This window comes from Ictidomys tridecemlineatus, chromosome 7 (assembly GCF_052094955.1).
Source record: "Ictidomys tridecemlineatus isolate mIctTri1 chromosome 7, mIctTri1.hap1, whole genome shotgun sequence".
NCBI lineage: Eukaryota > Metazoa > Chordata > Mammalia > Rodentia > Sciuridae > Ictidomys > Ictidomys tridecemlineatus.
This window is the reverse complement of record NC_135483.1, coordinates 151,375,547-151,397,758: the sequence shown is the minus strand read 5'-3', so window position 1 is coordinate 151,397,758 and position 22,212 is coordinate 151,375,547. Positions and strand designations below refer to the sequence as shown.

The 22,212-nt window shown below is 30.4% G+C and overlaps 1 protein-coding gene across 7 annotated transcripts in view; it reads left to right on the top strand.

Annotated features, from left to right (window-relative positions):
* The window catches only part of LOC120893075 (uncharacterized), a 40,927-nt gene that overhangs the window by 7,784 nt on the left and 10,931 nt on the right, over positions 1-22,212 (top strand). The window contains exon 2 of one of the 7 annotated variants that reach the window (XR_013424195.1): positions 4,286-4,631. The exons of the other annotated variants lie outside the window; for them this stretch is intronic. The gene's annotated coding sequence lies outside the window, so the exon portion shown is untranslated. Of the gene's footprint in view, positions 1-4,285; positions 4,632-22,212 lie in introns of those variants that run through there. 7 annotated transcript variants of the gene reach the window in all.

Sequence of the window (22,212 nt, the reverse complement as noted above, 5' to 3'; positions counted from 1 at the left end):
TGGCTCAAGTCAGATGAATCAGAAAAATGATCTCAAGTTGGCAATCTCGAAAGTGATTTGAGAAAGCAATCATTAGAATATATATATTAAAAAAAACACTGTAGAGAACTTACAAAATTAAACTACCATACAACTAAGAATCCAGGTATTCACACTGCTCAAATGAGATAAATTTTGTGGCAAAGATTCTACATATATTGCAGATGTGACCGGGTTTAAGAAAAAATATAAAAGATCAGTACTGAATACTCTCACCTAACATCATATATGTATTTCATACCTCTCTTTTCTAGCTTTCCATGAGACTTCAAGCTTATGTTTATTTATATTGACTTAGAACCAAATAAGTGCAAATTAAAACCATATAAATTATATTACTCATCAAAGTGATGCATGTCTTAGTAACTTTAAACTGCTATTATAAAATATCGTAGACTGAGTATCTTAAACAACTCCTTTCAGTTCTAAAACCTAGGAAGTATAAGACCAAGGTTCATTCCCACTGATTCAAAATCTGATGAGGCCCCTCCTGGTTGGCAGTCTGATGCCTTTGGCTGTACAGTCTCTGTGTTTTGCTCTTTCACACAGCCAAGAGACCATCCCTTCCCTCTTTTCTCAGAAGGGCACTAGTTCCATTCATGAGGACTTTGACATCATGACCTAATTACTTATGGAGGCCCCACTTCATAATACCTCTATATTAGGGATTACGATTTCAAAATATGAATTTTAGGGGACATAAACATTTAGTCCATAGATTAGAAATTAGAAAAACTTGTTTCTCAGGGATTTATCAGGGCTCAGGAGGTAATGTGAAATGGACACCTCATAAAATTCAGATAGGGATTTTATGAAAACAAATTTGAAATTATGCATAATAAATTCCATTCCCATTTATAATCATCATAACTTTTATTTGTCAAATCACACAATTTCCTTCCTAATTGTTTTATCTGTGGAGTGCCCCAGAACCCACCAAGTCAAAGTGGCTTATTCTGAATTTTAGGATATGACCTGGGCGTGGGCTTTTAGAAGCTCAGGAAAAACTGAGCTATTCCTATAATGTACTCTTCCACTTAGGTCAAAGATGGAGAATGTTCCTACAGACATATTCTTAAGGTCGACTTGCTTTTACATGTTGTTTGTATGTGATACCTATGTCTCCTTTTAATACAAATACTTATTTAAATTATTATAAATTGGATACATATAATTTATTGAACCTATAACATTCAACTTTTAAACTTGTTTATAGCATCTGAACTATGGTTACACACATTTAGGAATAAATCAGATTTTATTTTTGTTCATGTATGAGAGGCAAACAGTATAAATGAACTGAAATTGAAACAACTAAAAAAATGAATCACATAGGTAATCCAAAAGATATATTATTATATACAACATTAACTATGACACATGACATGAAATTATATGATCATATTAAATAAAATTCAATATACAATCAAATATAACATTTGTAGGTCAGAGGATAAAAATGGGGGGGAGATACTTATTCAAGAGGAATTTGATTGAGGATCACAAATATAAGCAGTCAGCAGATTTGATTTCAATGATACAGGAAATGTAGGAAATTTAATTTGCCAGGAAATTAGGTCTCATGGCTGTTTAACATACCATCAAGGACCAGAAATCCTCAGTATAAAGGAATAGATAGTCCTGGGATGTCTAGTTAGGTGAGTGCAAACATTTAGAATGGTAATGAGATGGGTGGGGGGTTGATGTGGGAGAAAAGAGGCCAAAGCTGAGGGGTGAAAAAAAAAAAAGAGGAAAGAAGAAGGGACAGAAGAAAAAGTAAATCCATATCAGTGATGTTACAAATTGAATTAGGTTCCTTTGAAGGAAATTGAGATTGTTTTGTTTTGTTTCTGGTAGTTATAATCGTGCTATTTAAAATTCAATGAGAATAAAACCCTCAAAAGTTTATAAGAAAAGGTTGAAAAAGGGGCTGGTTTCTTTAAAATTTATATAAATTCTCTAAGCTATTGAGTAAAATATGGAAATCTACATAATATAATACTTCTCCTTTTATATAGAAATACATAGTATATTCACTATAACATGGTAATACACGTGGAGAGGGATGTAGTGGGTGATGAATTTAAGTGCACATCTATGATTTTGTTATCTTGAGATATAGTGATGTTATTTACAAACTTAGATCAGCTTGTCTGTTATATTTCCAACAAGTACTTTAGGCATTTCTCAAGCATCTATATTAGACTATTTGGCAACATGAGGAGGAAAAGGATAGACATAAATTTTAGCAACAAAGCATTGTTCTCATGATGCCCTGTGTTACCAGCTGATTCAGCTAAAGCTTGGAGGTAAGACTCAAAGCTGCTCAAAGAAAAGGCTCACCATTCAAATTGCCTGAGAAATCAAGAGCCATCAAGAAATTATTCCTGAACTAAAACATTTCAAGCAATTCAATGTTTTAAGAATTCTAGATGGTCCTACATAGTTTTGTTTGTCATTATTGACTTTTGAAATTAGTAGGCAGACTTTTTTGAACCAAGGCAGAAATATACTAAAATAGTAACCAGACTTAAAGGAATGGTAGACCTTCCAAAAATGTCAAAAAATTAGAATAAAATAAAATATTGCTAAAGAACAGAGAAAAGGATCTGAAGAATCAATTATAGTAGAGGGTAGTATGATAATTTGATAAAAGTAAATTAACTTTTTTATCATAAATAAAAAATAAACACTTGTGATGATAAACTAGAAAGTGTTACTTACATTGATGCTATTACCTCTACAGATATTGTTGTTTCTAGTGAGGAAAATGTTGTCATCTCACATATCTGAGTTAGGACAGACATTTATTAAAAATATAAAGAATCACATAGAAATATTCCAGAATGACAACCAAAAGAAATTTGATAAAATTCAAAACTAATTAAATACTAATTAAATACTGTCAATGTCAAATAATGTCAGATAACATACCCATGCACAAAAACACAGCACCAAAAGCACATGTAGCAAGAGTAAAGGCAAAAATAAGAGAGGTAGCTGAAATCCAACCTGATTTACCAGGAAAACACAGTAGATACAAAAACAGTAGAAAAGTCTAGGCATTCATTTGTTAAAAACAGTTCTAGAAACCCAAATTCCAGAGATAATTCTTTGGAGAGTCCAGACAATTGCCTACATTCTCTTCTAGCGTAACAAAGAAAATCCTAGATGATTGTAGATATTTAAGATAATAAGAAATTAATGCTTATAAGCATGTTAGAGTTTCTTGAATATCTTCTTGCAACTTCTCATTAAAACATTCTTTCAATATTGTCATTAGAAAATAACCAAAAAAGCAGAAATTGAGTCAACTTAGCAGTGCATCAAATATTGAATCACAGGGTTGACCAAAAGTTATTCACTCAATTTAATTTCATTCTACATCCTTGGTTTGGTTTGAGTTAAAAATGTTCAATTATGTTCCCTATGATATAGTATAAATAGATACATAAACCTACAATTAATGTTGAATGGCCATTTTGAAATTTCCAGTATGAAAAAAAAGATAGTGTCTACAAATATCCTGTAGTTAATATCATTCCACAAAAACCTGGAGGGAGAATTTACTTTTTTTTTTTTTCAAAGCTTCATAAACTCTTTAGAAGTTATTGGTTTCTTAAAAGAAAAAAATGCTATTATTTCCATATCAATACAAAGTTTCATTTATGGTATTCAAAACATACCACAGTTGTCTCTTGCCATTTTCAAGAGACTACAATTTTAATTTATGCCCGAGCAAAATAATCTACTTATTTATTCGGAATTACAAGATAGTTTAATATTAGGAATCAAACAATCTATTGAATTAAAAGTCAAATTAGAATACACTTTTCATGTAATATAACTTATCCTAGGAAACTTGCTAATGGAAACATCATTTATATATAGTCTAACTACTGTATGGCATTCTAGACATAATTTACCATCTAGTTAAGAAATAATTTACCTGCTATTATTAGGGATTTAAGCGTCCTAGATAAGTAAATTTTCAATACCCTTAAATTTTTAAAAACCTTATTAATTTTAAACATATTACATACTTCACTGACTTAGTAAACAGAGTATTTTAATAAAATTTGATGTGCCTATAAATTTAGAATTGTCATTTTGAATATTGATTGTCATGCTCTATTACAATAAAAACTTTGGTCTGTTTTTTCTGGACCCAATCATTAACTGCTCTGCAGGACAAAAGAATTTTTTTTAAAGAGAGAGAGAGAGAATTTTAATATTCATTTTTTAGTTTTCAGCGGACACAGCATCTTTCTTTGTATGTGGTGCTAAGGATCGAACCCGGGCTGCACACATGCCGAGCAAGCGCACTACTGCTTGAGCCACATCCCCAGCTCCAGGACAAAACAATTTGAAAAAAAGGATGAGAAAAGTATAGTTGATGCTAGGTGAGGCTACCCTTTCTTCTATGTTGCTCCTTGTTCCACTGTCATTTAAAGTGGATATGTTTGTGTTGTTTCCTCAGTTCTAATTCCAAGAGATAAAAATTAATGACTCTCATAGGCAAATAAGAAACTTCATAACTTTAATTACACTTTTATACTTTAGAATAAATTTTAATTTACACAAAAGTTGTGACTGTACTACAGTCTTTCCATAGACAACACATTCCATATATATGTTAATATTTTAGATTCAATAATCCTTCTGTCTTGAAGAATAAACACATGTTGATGCATTATTATTTAAAAAGTTTATGCTGTATCCCGGCTTCTTTAATTTATACCTAATGTCCTTCTACTATTCCAAAATTCTACTCAAGGGTACCACATTGAACTTACTTATCATGTTTCCTTAGATTCCTTTTGTCTATGCCTGTTAACTCTTTCTGGTCACATTTAAGTACAATGTTCCTATTCAGGATTTATTTGATGTGTTCATGAAGAGTAGAGTGAGAATATAAGTTCGGTGAGGAAGACCACAGAGGCAAGTTCTCCTCTCATAATTTATTAAGTTATGTGCTGTCAACTTCAATTATCACTATTAATATTGACCCTGATCACCTGATAGAGGTAGTGCATCTCATGGTCTGCACAGTACACTACTCTTTTCTTGCATTTTCCATACTGTTTTTTTTTTTTTTGAAAGATGTCACTGTGAGCAACCACACTTTAGGAGTGGAAATTATGCTGTATATCCTTAACCAGGAAGTTTCTACACCAATTATTTAGAAATCTTTAGTGTGGGGAAATAATTCTCTTCCATGAATTTATTTAACTCTGTTTTGTATCATTGTGGATATTTACTCTGCATTTTGATTTATGCAATACTGTGTTGTATATTGCTTCAGCAATGGCCATTGGGAAGTACTTTCAATTAACTCTTCTGTCACTTTGAAAGAGGTTTTTTATTTCCTGTTTTTTCTTAATGGCATTTCAAAAATTTTCAGGTTTATCATGAGCAAATGGTACAGCAACCTCAGAATTATCTATTCCTGCATGAGCCCTGGTTCCTTTTGTTTCAGAATGGATATTAATATTTGGTTAGGTAGGAGAGCAAGTAAGTTCTTATGTTCTGTTGCTCATTAGGGTGATTATAGATGAAAATAATCAACTGCATATTTTAAAAAGGTTATAAATATCCTAGACAAAAAGGATTTTAAATATTTTCACCATAAATAAATGGTCAATATTTGAGGAGACAGATTTGATTAACCTGGTTTAAATATCACACTATATGATGTTTCACATATGTTGAAAATTCACATGATGATGTACAATTTTCATGTTTTATATATTTGTTAAAATAGAACAAGTAAATTAACAAAAATTTGTATCTGGACACCAGTTGTGCTCATTGCTCCTGAAATATTGTTGCTTGTTTGTCTTCCTAGCTGGAAGAGCAAGGGAATACATGTGTGTATACAAACATCTGTGTACTCACATGTTTATGAAGATTTTTGTATGTCACAATGATTACCTATGTTAAATTAAACTTGGTTTTATACTGATGACTTCAGTTCCAATCTAGTGCCACATTCCCCTCTTACTTATGTATATAATCTCCACACCAACAGTAAGAAACCTAGTCTCTAACATTTGTTATTCATTTACTTACTTGTCTAATTTCATTTTGTATAGTTTGTTGTTTCAGAGTTGTTAACTCTTACTCAAGTGGGAAATAACTTTATTAACTATAATACAGCATTCATGTTCGGTTAATTTTGCCTGTCGCCTTACAAAATCAATCCATTTCCAAAGTTACTAAGGTAAACACCTATTTCCCCACATGAGTAAGCCTTTTCATGCATTTATAATACAAATATATTCCCTTTTCACATTCTGCATTCCACTTTAGAATCTCAGACCTCCTTAATGACTTCTAAAATTTCAGGTATTAAATTATCTACAAAACTCAATAAGGCAAACACTGCCATGTATCCAATTGTTGTCATACAGAAATTTCATCATTGTAAAGAATCCCTTGTGCTTCGTCTGACCAAATTTCCTCCCACTCAAATACCTGAAAACCACAAACCTATGTATTCTCTTATACATAATATATACAAGAGACATGTGTTATCTTATACAGAATTTAGATAACTGAAATGGAAGTATATATAACCTTTTTAGACTAGCGTCCTTCTCTTAGCAATATGCACTAAAGATTAACCCATGTCTTTGTTAAAACTGGATGATATTCCATTATATGAATATATCAGTTTGTCTATTTACCATCAAAGGACATCTTGATCATTTTCAGTTTCTTATAATCATGAATGAAGCTATAATAAAAATCATATGCAGGTCTTTGTGGGGACACAAGTGTTCAACTCTACTGGGTAACTATGTAGGACTGTTCTATAAATGTCAATTAATTCAAGTTGATTGATGGTGCTGTTTTAGTCTTCTATATTCTTACTGATTTTCTGTCTGCTTGATATATCAATTAATGGAAGAGGAGTTTTTAAATCTTCAATTTTAAGAGTATATTTGTCCATATCTCCTTATAGTTCAATCATTACTTTATTCATGTCACATTATTGGACATTTGGATGCTAGTTACATATATGTTTAGGGTTATTTTGCTTTTTTTGGAAAATGTATTTCTTTCTTATTGTGCAATGTCCCTTTCGTCCCTGATAATTTTCCTTCCTTAGAAGTCATCTTTGTAATGATTATGGACACACCAGCATTATTTTGAGTTGTGTTACCATTACTTCATTTTCCATCTCTTCACGTTTTATCTATTAAACTTTCTTTATGTAAAGAGGGTTTCTTGTAGGCACCATACAGTGTCTTCTTGGATTTTTAAAAATAAATTTTGGTGATATCTTTTTAAATTGCTATATTTAGTTCATTTACATTTAAAATTTCACATACTTGTTTTAATTTATAACACTTTTGCTTTCTCTTTTGATGTATTCTTTATTTAGTCCCTTCTTTATTCTGACTTCCTTGGTTTTAACTAAGTATTATATATTATTGAATTTTTCCTCCTCTTTTAATAAAACAAATATACCTCTTTCAAAATAATATTCCCAGTGGTTACAACTCCAATGGTAAAATTAATTCTTCCTTCCTTGGTTTAGACCCATATTTCTGACCTATGTCATTGTCCTTCTAAAATTTCCTCTCACCACCTCTTGTAGGAATGATCTACCTGCAATGAGTTTCTGCAGTGTTGGTTCAGCATGGAATCTTTATTTCTCTCTTAGTTTGAAAGATACTATTTCAGTATATGTAATTCTGGATCATTGATCTTTTTTCTCTTCACTTTCATCCTGCTTGCATAATTTTTTCTCTCGAAGTTCACTGATCCTTATAACGTGTAAGCTGACTTCTCAACTTATTCATTAATCTTTTTTTTGCCAATGGTTTACTATAGTGTGAATAAAATATGCTTCAGTTTGTTAGTTTGTTAGACTTGGTTTCTTGATTCTGTATGGTCTTGTGCTCTGGTCATGGTCATGAGCTTCATGGACCTGGGACCTGATTTGGTGTCTGTCATTGATTTTGAAATATTCTCAGTTACTAATATTTCCAATATTTCTTATGCTTTATTCTCTCTTTGTTCACTCTTTCTCTGGTATTCCAATTAAATTTATATTGAGTTTATAACATATTACAATATATTATATTTCAGTTGCATAATGTTTTGTGCATAATATTTTACAATATATTTTATAATATATATTGTTCTTGAATGCTTTCTATTTTTTTTCATTCATTTTTCCATATGCATTTTAGTTTGGGGAGCTTCTTTAATCTCCTTTTGTGTTCACTGATTACTCTGTGAGTTATGTCAAGTCTGCTGATGATCCCCTTATAGGCATTCTTCAGTTATTAGTCTTTTACATCTCTAACCTTTCCTTTTCATTCTTTCTTAGTGCTTCCACCTCTTATATCCCACCCAATAAATGCTATCCACTTTTTTCTCTATGCCCATTAATGCATTATCATGTTTTTTAATTCTCTTTTTAATTATTCCAACATCTGTGTCATATCTAAGTTTGTTTTTGAGAATTACTTCATTTCTTCAGAATGTTATTTTCTTCTCCTTTTTTTTTTTTTTTGGCATGCCTCAAGGTTTCATTGTTGCTTCAATCCCAGGCATGAAATCTAGTAATAAGTAATGTCAGGAAATGGTGAAAATTGAGGGAAACAGATTTTAGTGTGCAGATTTATGTTAATGTGGCCAGGAGTCTAGCTGTCTTTGTTTGCTGTTGCAAATAGCAACTGGAAATTCCTTTATGGCTCTTGATTTTATTTCCCCTCTTCATTTTAGGCTTCCCTAAGTACTTTTCCTCAGATAAAGACTATATCTTGTTGTTATCTCAGCTATAACCACTCTTATTTAACTGGAGCATTTGTTGTAGGTATAGTGGTAAGAGCTGAAGGAAAAGCATAATTGGATAACATTGCAGTCAAATCCCAGTCTTTTGTGGGACTAATGTTTCAGAGGTTGGACCCTGATCAATGTTTCTCCAGTGATCTAGCTATCTTCGCTCTCTTTGCCCCTACTCCCTTACTTGGCTATAACGTTTTCAAACTATTTACTTGAAATATGTTAGTATTGATATTTTTTCCATTCCTACTTTTATGTGACAGTGGATAGGAAGAAAGAACAAGTTGCAGTGAGAGGCATCCTTTTCCCAGAGAGGACAATTCTTTGTTAAATATTTTCTACTAGTGGGCAGGCTTTTGTTGTAGATCAGACATTTTAACACAGGAACATATTTTGCACTTATTATTCTTTTCTTCTTTATGAAGTATCAACATGAACGTCTTTCTCAGATTCAGTATGAGAACATTTTTAGTTAATTTGGATGTGTCAAGTTCCATATTCGGTTGGTTGGAGCCTAATAAGAAGCCACCCCCCCACTTTTTTTTTCTTATAAGAGTTGATGTCATTTTACAGGAGTGCCTAAAGTATGTGTATTTGTGTGGTGACAATGAATTAGGACCTGGCAGTAATGGTTGTGAGCACAGGAGTAAGTAATTTGATATTATTTTCATTGAATTTGAAACATTTGACACTAGTCTTAGATAATAGCCATTCTGAAACCACAGGATGTCAAAAAACCGATCATTGAAAACACATACCATAATGGAACATATAATTTTACACAAAAAAGTTTTATCTTTAAGGAGCTCACTCATTAAAAAATTAAAAAAAAAAAACTCACAAAGCACTCTCTATCTTTGTCTCTCTCTGTTTCTGAAAAATATAATGAGAACCTCTAGGGGTAAGGAAACCCAGTGAATAAAACTAACACATCATCCTTGAGCATCAATTTTTCTTAAAATTTTGGTAACTTTCTATTTTTCAATTAAATGTGTAAATATTATGTATAGAAGGAATGCAAACAGTAATGCGAACATTGAAAATAAAATATGAGTCTAGGTAAGTTGTTTGCCTTGATATGTACTGATTATTTCACCTGTGTTCTTAAGAATATATTGATAGAAATTTTGTGAAGTATTAGCCGATGAAATAAAATAGAAAAATTGTTAAGTGATGGAACCACTTTAATCTCCCCAATTACTCTCTTCCTTACTCCAATATAGTCTGCATTGTGACACTATCAATTTTACTCTGGAAGAGAGTAGGTTTATAAAATTACTCTATTATCAGAGTTATGAAAACCAAAAATATTCCATCTATGCATGCTTCATTTCTTGCCAGATAGACCTATTGAAATTTTTGATCAAATATTTTATTATAGTTCATTTCATATCAGGATCTTAAAGAGGTAAACAGTATTTTTATTATGTATTTATTTTTCACTTTTCAATTTTTTTTCCTTGCTATAACACAACATTGCACAACATACTATATCCAGGGATATTTTAAATTAGATTTTCATTTGTCCTTATTCTGAAAATATCTTCCTTATTCTGAAAATATCTTTCTACTTTGTTTGATATTTTGAATAGAGTCCTCAAAATTTTTGAATTCTATACAAATAGCAAAAACTTTCTTTAATTTTACATAGTAAGGAACAACAAGCAAAGAGATTAGAGACAGGAATAAGAACAAGACATTCTTTCCCTGGTATTGATGTACTTTCCAAATAGACTCAGTTCTTGAAATGTTTCTGCTTATTTGTGGTTCCTTGTTATTGACAGTATCTAAGAAGGAAACACACTTTACAAATATAATTTTATCGAAAGCTTCAAATAAATTATGAATTATATTAGCTTTTATCAACCTATGTGGACTTTATACTCCATTTAATTTCTTTCTACTTTTTCATTTAGTTTTTATGATAAATTTTAAAACTGTAATGAAATAATTTTCAGTTCTACAGAGTAAGTCTCTATACACATTAGAGTGATTTGGGGCATAATATTAAAATATATAGAACAATTTATTAATCTTACCTAGAAAAAGGACCATTTTTCTTCATTCATAAATATTTAAGAAAAGTAGTTTACATAAGTTACATGGCCTAACAGTCCTGGTATTGGAAAAACACGTCTGAAATAAAGCTGTAGAAGATACATGCTTGTCAGAATATATCCTGAAATGATTAAGCTCAAAAGATTGAGGCTCATTGCCTTCATTTAAATAGAAATGTATGGGTATTATTATCACATTATAACAAGGTGAACTATTTGAGTTTACCTGTAGCAATTGTACAGTATCAATTTCTGCTTCTTTTGCATTTTATAGATACTGAAATTTTGTTCTGAGATTATGATAGGCATAATGGTAGAAGAATCATAGGGCAAATTAGGCCAAGGTTTGGTCAACAGTAAATTAATTAAGTTAAAGAGTCATAAAAAGTAAAACAGTTTGGGGAAACACTTAGCAATAAATAACACAGAGAAAGTACAAGTGAATATAAACATACAATACATTATATCCAGAGAAAAAACAAAATCCTGGAATTCCTTCTTTAAAGACTTGGGAGATAAGATAAAAAGGGTAAGTTGTCTTTGCAATCATTACATTGACTTTAGCAGAATGCTAAAACTGTCTTGATGTATTTGGCTAGTGTACATGAGACTGAAGGCCATAATTTGTAGGGAAAAAAAAGAAATTACCTCAGTAATTTAGACCTGATTCAATCAGTTTTAATACCTGAAATGCAGAACTAAGGCTGCCCTGCTGAAGAAGAAATTCTACTCCAGATAGTCACTTTATGCCATTATGATCAACCTGTAAAATTGCTAAAATACATTAAAATATTTTCCCTTGTCCTTTCTCCATCAAACATTACCTCCACTACTAGCAATTAAAAAGCATTAATTTATTTTCTGTTATCATAGTTTAGTCTTTTCCAAAAATGCCATATAAATAACATTATACAATATTACCTTTTATGTCTAAATTATATTAGAAGAATTTGATCTTGGTTCAATCATATTGTTAGAACATCAGTTCTTTGTATTTTAGTGTAGAATAGTCTTCCATTGCATTGATGGTTTGTCTAGACATTTCCAGATGAAAACAATTTAAATTGTTCCATATGTTTTTGCAATATTTTTTAGATGTTGATGGACCTTTATTTTATTTATTTATATGTGGTGCTGAGAATTGACCCAGTGCCTCACACATGCAAGGCAAGTGTGCTACCACTGAGCCACAGACCCAGCCCCAAGTTGTTCCATATGTTTTATGATCACAAATTAGCCTTTATAAACAGGCTTTTCTCCATTGTCTCTTGACTATATCCATTTATAAAACATCTACTATGCTCCTGTTTTTCGAGTAGTTTTATAGCACTGCGTTTATAGAGATGTGTAAAGAAGTTACAGCTCAAAAAGAACTTGTGGTAAATATGGATAAATAAACAATAATTCTGGAGGTGGTGGATGCATAGGGTATGTGAGGATCACATAGCCACAACACTAAGTGTAGCTTTCAGATTGAGGGAACAATTTCTAATTATGTGATCTTTTACTTGATGTCCAAGGAACACGAACACAAATCTTAAACCCCCCCCCAAAAAAAAACAAAAACAAAGTTCTATTCTTGGCCATGACACATAACATTTTGTCAAGTCTTGAAGCTTACTAAATCTCAGTTTTCTCACTTGTAAAAGGAAAATGTTGGGTAAGATAAATTCTATAGTTCTTTTCATAGCACTAAATGTTTAAATTTTATACTCTGTTATAATGGGTCCAGGTAATCAATTGAATGAAAGTAAATTCAAAGGACTTTTGTTAATAAGAAAACGGTTTTCCAGAATCTTAATGAATACTATAGAAGTAACAGGATCATTATAAAATTCAATTGTAGGATGTTGATACAGAACTTTGAACTGAGATCAACATTTAAATCCCTGTCTCAATATAGTTCACAGATGACTTGTTTTATAGAGGTATACATGTAAGTATTTGGGGATAATTCATTTTCTAAACTTTTAAGAATGTCTTTTCAGGGAACAAAATAATTAGTACAAGCATTAAAATACATTCTGAATCAAATTTTGAGGCAGGCAAAGTGCAGAGTCTGTCTATTTTGTGTGTGAGGAATCACATTTTTAAATATTGACTTTGCCATAAACCAATGTATAGAAGCATTCCATATAAAACAATTGTGACATGGCCTTCAAATTCTATAGGATCCAGAAGAAAATAATACATTTTTCAGGAGCAATTAATTCTTGTCTAGCAATTTTCATCCTTCAATAGCATAGTTTTTCTCTATTTCTGACAAATATATTTTTTCAGAAGCTTCTTTGCAAGCCAAACTTCAAGGAAAAAAAATAGGTAGGAACAAAGGAAATTCTCAGTCAGAACTTACATTATAATGTGTCTACAAGGGTATATGTAAATTATATAATACATATCCTGTACTAATATATCTCAATTACATTAAAAATATTGCTTGCATGAAATTTAAAAATATGTATATTGTAGTTTATGAATATAATAAATTTGAAATTGAAAAGTATTATAATTTAAAATGCACATTTTAAAATAAACCTGAATATGCATACATAATTTAAATAAAATTTGAAGATAAGAAATATACACTGGTATTCAGATCATTTTTTTAGTTCCCTATTAATTAAAATCCTCAAGGTCTTACTAATAAATTTCTTTACAATTTTGTTCATTATTTGTGCTTAAACAGCCATTTTAAAATCTTTTCTTAGAACTTAAAACTCATTTTCTTTGGATACTATGTTAAGTTTGTTTTAATATACAGTATCAAACAAAAACATTTCATTCTGTGTCTCCTCAGCAAGCACAGGTTTTGGACAATATGTCTGCCTTGTAAAACAAAACTAATCAACTATAATTAATTATAGGCATATATTAAGTGCATATACATATAAACACCTGTGTTGTGTGTGTACATATGTATGTATGTGCATATATATGTATATACATATACATATATATTAAATCACCAAAAATAACTTCAAGATATACATAGATTTTATTTCCAAGTATGTGTGTAATATATACTTTCTCAATCATTGGATATAAACTAGTTACTAATAAATGAAAATCAGAAAATTAATAACAGAATTTGATTATAAACAACTAATGTATTAACATTATAATGAAAATTTACAATGTATTTAACTAAAACAAAGTATAATATATAAAGAGTAGTGAGATTCAACAAACTCAGGCTCAGAAGAAAAATCTTCTCAGTAAATATTAGAAAATCTGTCAGGAGTTTTTTTTCTCCACCTTAATTTCATTTCTTAGCACTACAGAATAACTTAAAGTTTGGGAGGTGATGTGTTCTTCAAGAATTCTTGTCTCAGATTCAGAGCTATTATTATTAATGAGTGTCTCTTGGGGTGGGAGGGACTCAAACTAGATATTGGAGAATTTGGAGGCATTTTAAATAAGTGGAAGAAAATAGAAAAATTTTACTATTCAAAAGTAGGAGAAAGAAAAATCAGTAAAATTTCATCTTGATTAAAGCTAACAGATTATTTTTTAGAGTAATAGGACAGCAGTTTAAACAATGAAGGTAACAACAGATAGGACAACACAGAATTCCAATGTGGAGAATTTGATTTGGTTCTGAAGTAAATGAGATGGACCAAGTATCCCTTTGGAGACTGAGCAGAGAACAATTCCAGTAGAGGCTGGCTGTAGTCAAAGCATGATTGGTTAAATACATAGGTGATTATAAATAATGTAATATTTGACAAGTGACTGAACACAAAGAATTCTGGGACTTGCAAATTACTGGAAATTTTAAGATTTTAAGTAACTTAACTGAGCCAATAACTTTACACAACATATTTTCTCCATGAAGCATGCTCCTCATTTTCCCTTGTCTGCTGATTATTTCAATGGTAGCAATTTTACAAACATTCCTAGTTTCAAGTGCCAAGTTAGCATCCATAAGCCTTATTCTTCTGAGCTATGGAGGAGAATAATAATGTTTATCCCTAAGACTTACATTGGATATAATTTACCATATGATCTCAAGTAATTAGCATAATACACAAAATATTATACACAATAATTGAGCCTCAGAATTACAAATTTGTTCTTTGGTGATATATATCTATCTCATTTTAAATGATGTTAACTATATCAAAGTAATAACAGGTAACTTCTATTGAACAAATACCATAAGCCAGTCATTGGAACTACAATATAATGTATGGATATGTAAATACCCATTTTACATGTGAAAAGGCTGAAGCTAAGAGAGTTTGAGTGACTTTTTCAATATTACAAAATTAGTAAGCTCTACTAATTTTGTAATATTAAGTTATAGAGCTTGAATTTGAACTCCGAGCTACTGGGCTTGCACACTATGTAGAATCATATACACTACACTTAAAATTTTATTCAGTTTGGCTTATAAGATTTCTGAACTGTATCCATATGTTTCCCGTCTAATGTGTACCTAATGACTCCCACATAAAAAGTGTTCAATGTGTTAGTGGAATTCAATTTAACTTGGGGTCAAATAGCAATGAGCTGCTGCACTTCTTTTTCCAAGGCAGAGGTAGTTAGACATTGATCATCTACTCTGGACTTTCTTTTGATATTACAAAAATGATTCTATACAAGTGACAAGCATTGAATAAGTATACAGTTATTCAATGTATACATATAAAACTCTTAACAGTTTTATATGTTAAGAGGCCAATATCATGATAGTATTTTGCAAATGGCACACTTAAGTAATTTTCTTTTACCCCAGAACTAAGCCTCAATAATACAAAGAAACCAGGTCAATTTAATGATTTATTCAAATAGATCAAATACAAAGTAAAACACAAATTTCTTCGTTAAAAAAATAAACAAAAACTTATTTTAAAGTGACGAATAATTGAGAAACTTATCTGTAAACATGAATTCTCAATGCTTACTAACCCTAAATATAGATCTTGTAGTTCTAAAATTATATTTAACCAACTCTTAAATGAAGCATAGATCTTTACTTTTTTATTAATCTTCAAATATTTGGTTTAATGACGTGAAATTATTTCCCTTTGTCTTATTTGAGAATTTCTCATGATGCTAAAGTCATTTATCTTTTAATGATATAATTTAATATTATGTGGAAGAATCCTATAATATATCTGACACTAGGTATCTGGAAAACACCATAAAACTAGTTCAACAGTTGCTTTTAAAAGACACATAAATTCTCAATATTTTAAATAAAAGAAATAGTAGCTGTTTATTGAGAGATAAAGTAAGTCAATTCTGCTTATCAGAGTTTAAGAATACTAAAATAAAAAAACAGATTCCAGTTAATCCAATTAATTTTGTAGAAAAAAAGGAGAGTTTTCCCACAATAATGATTGAAGCCATAAAGTTTCAGAATGACTGTAGATTGTAAGATTGTAATATATATATTTTAAAATTATAAATTCCCCTTTATTCATTAACATATAAACCTGGTTAATTAAATTTTAATAAGGATACCAGAGGAGCAATCCTGTCAAATAAGTTTATATTATATCTTTGACTTTTTTAGTTGTATGCATTTAATTTTCAGTTAATGAAACAGTTTCTTTTGTCTATTTCTTATAATATTATTTTACATATGAAAATTATCCTAATGAGAAAAATGTTTATAAAATGAGAACATGTTTATAAAAATACTACTCTCTAGTCTGTAATTTTAAACCAGATATAAAATAAACAGTTAGTATGCTGGGGTTTTGAATAGAAAAATTACCCTTAAAATTGTTCCAAGTGGCCCATGAATGTGCAGTAAAAAATTTTATTCATTTAATGGATAACAAGGGTGAAAGAAATTCCCATATTTCTTTTGTGCTTTAAGTACCAATCAGTTGTGTGAACTGTAAATCTTTCCTTACATTTCGTTTTCACAGTGCCAAGTCTGCTCAGGAATTAAACATTGCTCTCAGAGGCACCCTCAAAGTGTGTACCCTACATCTTTGATTGTATCCATATGCTAGTAAAGAGCTGTTTCAATGGATATAGAACATAACTCTTCCATCCACAAGAAAAATTTGCACCTAAAAAAATTATTCAAGGCAATGCTAAAAAATGATAGCTCTTAATGGACTGTCTGTTCCTTCTTCATTCTAAAATTTTGTGTTACTATATTTTACTATCATGAGACTTTATGTCCTTGAAATCCAAATGTTCTAGTTAACACTATAAATCAAGATCCAGAGACTATTGAGCAAGTTACTGACGTTAAAATATCAAATCATTTGGTTTAACAACTGTCATTATTATATTTTTTTCAGAAAAATATGGTTTTGGAGATCATGCTTGCAGAACATACTCATGATTTCAAACCCACACAATATTTTAATTCCATAAGGTGTGTGGGTGGTTATTTCAAATTGACATAGTTTTGTGTTATTTTTTACATGCAAAATTATTATCAGATCCAGGGGGAATTAAATATTCTGGATGTGAAAAAAACCTCAGTGTTCTTGACTTATATTACCAATTTTTAAATACTGCTAAATTCTATCCATTTTTAGAAAATGAACAACCTTAGCATCAACTTAATAAAAAATAAAAATTGAATTTTGAGAAAACATTCAAAAGGAAATTCTTCCATTAAGTTGTTCGATGTATGTTATCTCTACTTGTATCAAAAAATTCACTTATACACAGTGAAAAAATATTTTATAAAATTTAAAGTTAACTTTTACATAGGTGAATATTTTTAGGTTAATTGTGATATATTTTGTAATACATTTCAATAATAATAATGTAACATTTTATAGAAGATTTAACCCTTATTTTTCAGTCATTGGATGTCAGAGGTAATCAGAAATTAAGTGTCTTGTCAAACAAGGTTATCACAATAACCTACCAAAAACCTAACTTATAATAATGTAGGATAAATTCAACAATTTTTAGTGTCTATTGTTATAAGTATACGAATGTATCTCATATTGTACCTGATATTTTGTCAGGTTATCATACATGTACACATTGTTTTTTGAATATTAGTGAATTTATAAAATCATAGAATTTTAAAACCAATATTTCAAACACTATTAGGGAAGATATTTTATACTATCATTGGCAGAAATGGAACTTCATATTGCAGATTACTGTGCTTTTCTATTTTAAAGATTAAACTTGTTTTCCTAATGTGTATGGGAAAAGAGAGTGTATATTCAGTGTTTTTTTTTATTGTTTTTGAATTCTAGGGAAAGGAATTAATTTCTTGATTTCCAATATTTTGGGATTTTTTTCCCCAAAGCTTTATTTTGTTACATCTTCTGTTGAATGCCCTTTTTATACTTTAAATGTAAATTTTCATTAAATTGTTCTATTTTATTGCACAAATTTCACAAATTTCAAGTCCTTGTTTATCAACATGGTGAAGCTTTTTAAAAATTCTCTGTAAGTCTGTAGACAATTAACTATCCAGAGCAGTCTTCCTCCCTGTGCATGAACCCTCCTCACTAGTCTGGAAAACAATATCACAGGTTCACCCCCAGACTATTCCAGGGCAGCAGTGCCACCAGAAAACCTATCTCTAAGTATCACTGGAGACGTGAGATTCCTTCTTTAAATTCTCAGGTACTAATTATCTCTTCATCCACTGTCCACTAAACAACCAATGTGTGCATCTGCCAGTACAAGAAGGTTGTGTCATCCGTGTTCCTAATCTTCCCAGTCCTTCTAAAATAACCAGTCATCTTTAATGACTAAACTACTTCCCCAAATTCAGATTCCATTTACTGAGATGTATTCAAGTCATCATCTTTACTAAAGTCCTTAATCATCTAAATGATTTTAAAAATAAATTTAAATCGTTGCTTTAAAAAATAGAATCAAAAATTTAAATTATATTCTATAATTTTTAAATTTGCAACTGGGTATTGAACCTGGTGTCTCAGGCATACCAGTAAGTTCTCTACCTTTGAACTATACCTCCAGTGCTCTACTATTTCTTAATGAATGTATCTTTGTTAGATTATTTAACAAAAAACAATTTTAGAATTTATGCATGTATTCTTCCATGCCCTGAGAATGTTGGCTGCTGGCAGCTTTCAGCTAATATCTTTTTTAATTTGTTTTTTCAGTTGACCACTATTGACAAATCTACCATGCCTGTGCTCAGGTCAACTCCTCAGGAATAACTCCTTGGTTTCTTCCAAATTTTTGTGGATATGGGATTTCTTTTTCCCAACTGAGACAACACTGCAAAGCCATCAAAGATCCAAAATGTCACTAGAAATTGACTGAGGGTTTGTTTGAGTAGTTTGCACCCCACCATCTCCCTTTGTCCAATTCAGTTTATAACCCTTTCTCATATATATTAATATAATATTGAGATCATTGTACAGTGAATTCTTAAACTTAAATCTGTATTTCAATCTATTTGATGGAAACCTGAACATAAAATACAGCAATTGCCAATATTAAACAACACTGGTACTATGTGTATTTTGACTTCCTATTATTATCCTCTCAAATAAACCATATTTGAAGGCAGGAAAAAATAACACACACAGGAGCTGTAAGTTAACAAAATAGCCTCATAGAACAAAAAATGTAGTAGTCACTACCAAGAATAGCATGAACCAATCACTATCAGTAGACTCACTTTATAACATAATAGAGAGTTGAACAGCTATTTATCAGTGTTACAAAACATAGAAGTACCATTCAAGAGTACATTTTAAACAGTAGTTTATCCAAATGCTTTTCAAAGAGACCTTACAAAAAAGAATAAAACCATTATCATCTAGCGGATAATTATCCAAATCAGTCTTCTAACTTTAATAAGGTACAAATTAAATATGTAATATTTAACAATGATAAAAACAAAAGTGAAAATATCCTTATGAAAGATTATGGGTTGTATAAAGTTGACATTCTGGTTTAAAGTAATTTCACAATTTAAGGATGAAATAAAATGTAGATATATAATAAAAACTATGTTTTAATTATGTAGATACATTTATAGTTAATAAATACATTCAAATGTAATACAATAATAAAAATATAATTAAACCTAAGTCAAGAATGATTTTAAAAGTCTGATATAACAAATAAAGTATAATGTTGAAAAAGTTAGCATAATCTCAGTCTAATTATAAATGACTTTTTTAATTGTAAATTTCTTTGAGAAAAAAATTAATGAGGTTCTGGGCCCAGAATAAAAATCAGTGGATTGATAATCCATGTCCTTATATAAAGCTGGCTGCTCAGAAGTAGTTAATCTCTACATTTTCTTGGAATATTACTATAAAGTAAAGTATCAAAATAAATATCTTTAGATATCTAAGAAGTTATAAATGAGACTATATAAATACTGAGAATGTCTTACAAAGATAGATATTTTAGAATAGGTTATAGTAACAGTAACATACCACGTAAGAATTACCTTTCTTTATTTCTTCTCTGCTATTTAGGATATTACATGTTCAAAATAACCAAACATATTAATGAATTCCATTGTAAATAGCTTAAGACAGCTAATTGTTGAAGTTTACTTTTTAACTTTAAAAATTTTACTTATATGTATACACACATTTAGTAAAGTATACATGACAATGCATTGGAATTACATTATAGTATGTTCTTGTAGGTTATTTTTTTTAAGTGTGTAACTTTTTGTAGATTCATTCATTAAACACATGAACATAAGCTTTCTTTTAAATTCCTTTATACATTTTACATATATCCATATTATTAGAACCTAATTTGCATACAATTTATCATTATTATACTAATATGATAATAGCATACTTTCCCAAAGCACACTTTTAAATCTTACACTGAAATACCCTGTCGTAATGCTGGCTAATATATTTCTAGACTGAATTTGAGGCACTCACTTACTAGTCCCATTGTATTCTCTGTCATCTCTTGGCTAAAAACTGCATTTTTTCTGATATTCAGTGTTTAAGACATCCTAATAAGCGCTAACTGAAAAATTTCTCAGTTAGTTATTGCTAAAGCTCACTTCTCTCTCCTTTTCATATTTGCTATAGAAATGATAGGATTACCAATTTGCTCCTAAATGAGTGTTTTCCCACCAGGCACATTACAAAATATGAGTATATTGGGAACATTTTAAATAATAAAAGAAGAATATAAGCATGTAATTTTTTTCATGTAACAATGCAGTCACAATTGATAAGTTAAAATAAGTTCTAGTACATACCAAGCTTCAGAAGCCTTTATCTGCTCATTATTACATCCTGTTAACATCATATTATGCTTTGCTCCTGCCTGCCTAATACACATAACTGTATTTTATCCTAGCTCCTGATCACTGGAATTTAATGAATCACATTATATTTTTCAAGCAGGCTGTCTTTTTCTGGGAAACAATACCATAGTTTATAGTTGAGTTTATGCTTTAATTAAAATCAAGGTTTGAGATATAAAACATTGACATACAGTCCAAACTAAATTATTTCTGTTTCAATTAACTTTAATTGCTGAAATCTATTCCTCTTAGATTCTATCTCTTCTGCATTGCCCTTATTGGATTCACATATTGTCAACTATCCTTTCCAAGTTATGAACAAATCTGTCATAAAAATTATAGTGAATTTCAATATTAAGATAGGTGCCTGCAAAAGGGTTTTTATTTTTTTTGGAGGGGGAGGGGTTACCACAGATTGCATTCAAAGGCGCTTAACCACTGAACTTCATCCCCTGCTCTTTTTTTTTGGGGGGGGGTATTTTATTTGAAGACAGGGTCTCACTGAGTTGCTTTGCACCTTGCCATTGCTGAAGCTCGCTTTGAATTTGATATTCTCCTGCCTCAGCCTCTTGAGTTGCTGGGATTATAAGCATGCACCACTGCACCTGGCTAAAAGGCTTTTTTAAGAAATACAATCTCACTTAAGTCATTCAAGGGGGACAACAATATGTTGGGATAGCAGAGGAATTAATGTGAATACTAGCTTTAACTCTAATTACTTTGGACAAATTAATAAGCATTTCTTAAGCCTTAAGATATTTGAAATAGGGACTATAAAATAATCGATAACATAGGCATTTAATATCTTTTAGGTCTATTCTAAACAATTTACATGTATTACTTAAACTCATGACAACTAAAAGACTGAAATTATTATATCTATATTTTCTAAATGAGTAAATGAGATAAGAATACCTGCCTTAGGGTCTGGTATTCTTATCTCAGTTGGTAGAGTGCTTGCCTCACATGCACAAAGCTATGGGTTCTAATCACGCACCACACACACACACACACACACACACACAAACACACACACACACATACTCACACACATAATAATAATAAGCCTCTCATATTCTTTAGAATTGCAGAGGAAACAGATTT